The following is a 4610-nucleotide window of genomic DNA, read 5'->3' as shown; positions in this document are numbered from 1 at the left end:
GGTTGGGACCAGAGGGTCACCCGCCCAAGGACGCAGGTGTCAGGGCAGCATCTCTGGGTGCCACGGGGAAGGCATCCTGCTGGGAGGAAGCGCTGAGGTTACCAACCGGCAGCGCTGCCGCCTCGGCACCTCCTCCCCCGCCCGGCGCTCGGTGCCTCTTCCTGCCCCGTCAGGCAAGATTTACCGCCTGAGCAAGAGAAGTGAAATGAAAGCGACGGCGCCCGCGGCCCACCAGCCCCGCCGGGAGGAGAGGGGCAGCCCTGCCCAGCCCTTCTCCTCCCTCGTGGCTTCACCAAGGTGAGCAGGACCACCCAGCAGTGCCTCTCGGCCAGGAGCAGCAGCATCTCCCCATGGCTCCAGCCTCCGAGCGTTGAGGGTCCATAACCTTTCCCTGCCCTGCAGCCCCCGGAGATGGTTCATGGGGACATATTTCTGCTTGAAGATGGCTGGTGAGTGTGAAAAGGGCAGCTCTACCCTTCCCAGAGCTGAAAGATCAGCCCAGCCTCATCGCCTTGCACCAGGCATGTGCAGGGCAAGTTAATAGGGATGGGTGGTGGTGCCCACTGCAAGGTGCTTCTCCAGGGGATGGGCGCCAGTGTCCGCTGCTGGGTGCTTCTCTGGAGGCTGGGTGCTGGGGCCTGCTGCAGGGTGCTGCAGACAGGGCTTCTCCAGAGTAGAAATGCCTCAGGTGTCATGCCAAAGTGACAAAACCGCTGCCCCGAAGCAAGAGGCAGAGGCTAGGTGGACTCCTTGGAGAAATAGGAGTGAGCACATCAACCACTTCACTACCCAGGGAAGGCTCTAGACCAGGAAAAGAACCAGAAGTGCTCCAGGATGAAGCAGAAAGCTGTCTTGCGCCCTGTGCAGCGCTACAGGACTTCACTCAACCCAACATTGCTCTGTGTTGGCTCTGCTGGCCCTGCCAGAGGCTCAGGAGAACATGCATAGGGAACCAGCAGAGCCTGGGTCCCCAAGACCAGCATCAGCTGGGATGGAGGGTGCCAGCTGCCTTGCCCCCCTGAATTGCTCCTTTTTGACAAGTCACCAAGCTCCAGGCTGCCTGAGCTACAATCTGCCAACCAGGGGGTCCCAGAGGACTTTTCCCAGAAGTGTAATAACTCAGGAGAAGGTGATCCCTGGAAGGGCTGGGTGATGTTGCTCTCCTGCCGCATGCACCTGGGGCCACAGCGCTTCTGAAACCAACTTCAGCGTGAAAGCAAAGGCAGGAAGCCATCTCCCTGCAGAGACGGCGTCTCCGTAGAGCCCAACCACAACACACAGCAGCTCTTCTCAAGGGGGTGGCTGGGGAGAACATGGCTCCGGGCAAGGACCGACCTCCGCTGAGACACCTTCTTGAGCCTTCTGAGTTACGTCAGTGGGAAGACAAGCATCAGGAAGAGGAAGGACATGGGGTGTTCACCACCCAGCAGAGACAGCATCTGCCAGTGACAGCCCTGGCCGCATCTGTGGCTTTTCCAGGATGACAGGAGACCAGGCTACTGGTGTCTCAACTTCTCAGAAAGGGCACCAGGTCCCAGCTTTGTCAGGCAAGGATATTCAGGACATGGAAGGAGCAGCTGTCTCATTGCACCCATCAGAAGATGGCTTCTATTGAAGCTTAGAAGCACAACAGAGCTCTGCATCCCAAGCTCGTTCCCCAAAATGTTGGGTCCCACGTGCTGGAACATGCCAAGTATCAGTGCAGGGCAGAGGAAGACATCTATGAGCACAAGCGTTTCCTGTCTGTTGTGCAAGACCAGCATGTCAGGACATCCAGAGAAACCCACCTCCTCTCTTTCCCCACAGAGGACATGAGCTCAGCATTTTCAGCTCTAACCTAGAGTAACAGGACCTTCCCAGAAACAGGTCCTGGTGGTCTCTCCATCCCTAGATCACCCTTGGGGAGTTGAGCACTTAAGGGTTTCCTTAATTTGAGCTGGAGTTTCCTAGTTTGTCTCCATTGCCTCTTGCCCTCTCACTGTGACACCTAAAAGGGTTTGGCTCAGTCTTCACACTCTCCCATCAGCTATTTGCAGACAGCAGTAAGGACCCCACTCACTCCCTCTCCTCCAGGCTGGTCACACCAGTCTCCCATGGCCTCTCCTTGTCCATCTCGAGCTCCGGTGGCAACCATCCTGGGAGACTCCACCAGCCTCACGCCAGTCTCTCACTGGTTTATTGCACTGGGGAGCTAAGATGGGACCAGCTGGCCCTACAAGTGATCCCTGAGAAACATGACCAACCAGTGAGACACCCTACTGCTGACCACACTGAGCATGGTGGCCCAGCCAGTTTCCCACACACCCAATAATCCTCTTCTCCAGCCCCCACGCCTTCAATTCTGCTATAAAGATGGTACAGGAGACCATGTCAAAATACTTGCTGAAGTCCAGATGAACATGTAGTGCTCCCCCCTTGTCCACACAGCCAGCCACCTCCTTGGAAAATGCAAGGGGGTAGCTCCCCAGATTGTCCTCCTTACTCTTGAAGATGAGTGGGACATTTGCCTTTTTCTAGGTGTCATGAACCTCCCCAGATCACTGGACTTTTCAAAGATGAGAGAATGCAACGACACTGGCTGGCTTCCTCAGCACCTCTGGATGTTTCCCTCAGACTCTGCAATTAGGCTTGGGCCCTGGGAGATCTGAAGACAGACCTCACCTACCAAAATCAAGGCAAGAGCAGCACCGAGTACCTTGGTCTTTTCCATATCCTTTGCCATCAAGTCCTCTGCTCCATTAAGGAGCAAGCTTGTGTTTCTCCAAAGCCTTCCTGCTGAAGCTTTTCTTAATAGAGAAGCTGATCTTTTTGTCCTTCACATGTTTCTCTAAGTCCAGCTCCAGCTGAGCTTTGGCTCTCCTGACTCCATCCCTGCACACTCAAACAATGTCTGCTCCTTCCAGGAGCCTGTCCCCCCTTCTATTTTATGTGTGCTTCCCTTTTCCCTTCCCGCTTGCCCAGGCTGGCTGCCTACCACACTTGACTGACATCCTGCTGAAGACCTCCTTGGATTTTGCATAGCTCTGGCCCATTTTCAGTATGCTCTTAAAAGCATGCTCAGACCATCAAATCCACCGTAGCTGCTCCCACCAACACAGCTTAGGACAGCGTAGGACAATTTAGTCCTGCAAGTCCAGTCATGCCAGCACTGGTCTGGATTCTGCCCACCTTCCAGGAGCCTTGCAGGAGTTGGGCAGCGTGGGAGACACTAACTGCTCCACCAAGGGTGTCCCTCACTCTCCCACCTCTACCAGCAGCTGCCTCCTGCCCTAGTCTCTCTGACCTGTCCCCTGATCTGCATTTGTCCTCTTCACACCTGAAAAATCATCTGCTACAAGGATGCCAAGGCAAAAGAGAAGAAGAGATCATTAATTTTTCCTCCATGAGGCAGAAGCACGCCATGGTTTGCATCAACAAAGCCCCCAGTCAGACACCTTTTGCTGAAGAAGGGGGCTTGGCCCCCAGTTTAGTAATGTGAGTTAGTCCCCCTAACCTGGGTGAGCTCCCAACCTCTGGAAGCCAAATGAGCCTTTACCAGGCTGCAGCAGTCATGCAGAGCCAGCCCCAGCCCCTCTCCCCCTCAGGACAGCAGCCCAAGCACTAGAGACAAGAGCCAGGGCAAGCATTCGGCCAAGGGAGTGATGCTCCTTGGATCCATACTAACCCTGGCTTTTCACTCATAGTCCAGCACACAGGTCACAGCTGTTCCAGCGCCAACAGCAGCAATGGGGTTGGGCAGGTATATTCTGTGCACATTCAAGCTTGAGATGCTGCTCTAGGTGCGCATCCTCAGGAGCAGGCTGGGATATTGTTCTGCATCTCTCCAGAGCAGCTCCAACCAAAGGCAAACCAGAAGCCTAGCAAAAGGGTTACAACAGGCAGGGATTCCTGCCCAAGGCAGGAGTGCCAGCTCAAATCAAACAAAAACAAGGCTGCATAACAGGAGTATTGACCAAGCAAGCATAAAGAAACCAGGTCAACTAAGCAGACTCCAAAGGATGAGGGAAAAAGGAGGATAGTCACAAGGTGACTGCTATCATTCCTACTAAACCCTTGCTTGGGTCTCTGGAGAAAGTTCAAAAAGCAGTCAGTGCACCACAAAATGCTGCTTAGAAATCATTTTCTCAGATAAGCACAACAGAAGCCACCAGTGGTGCCCTCTGGAGACGAGCCTCATCTCCGCAGGCCGGCTGCAGCAGTGGGCTGTGCCTGGCTGGGCAGGAGCTGCCAAGGGACACAACACACCACCACCAGATCAGAGACTACTCAGGAGCACCCACACCTCTAGTCTTTGACAAATACACCCCGTGCTCTCTTCCTTTCGGCCCACCATCAAGCTGTTCACCTGCGGTCATTTCCTCCAGCTCCTCTAAACATCAGAGCTGGCAACACGTGCCTCAGGGTCACTCAGACCTGGGTACCACAGCCCATGGGGGTCTTGCAGCAGTGCTCACACAAAGGGAGGCACCTGCCAGAGCCAGCCTGACACCCTGGGGCAGTCACAACAAAGCCACTGCAACATCCTTCACGCCTCACTTGCCAGCGGTAGGTTTAAGAAATGATGGTGATGTTCCTAGAGATCCCAAGGACACCTTCAGTTTTCCAGCTCA

The sequence above is a fragment of the Athene noctua genome, chromosome 9 (genome assembly GCF_965140245.1).
Source record: "Athene noctua chromosome 9, bAthNoc1.hap1.1, whole genome shotgun sequence".
NCBI classification, from domain to species: domain Eukaryota; kingdom Metazoa; phylum Chordata; class Aves; order Strigiformes; family Strigidae; genus Athene; species Athene noctua.
Note: the sequence above shows the minus strand (reverse complement) of the source record.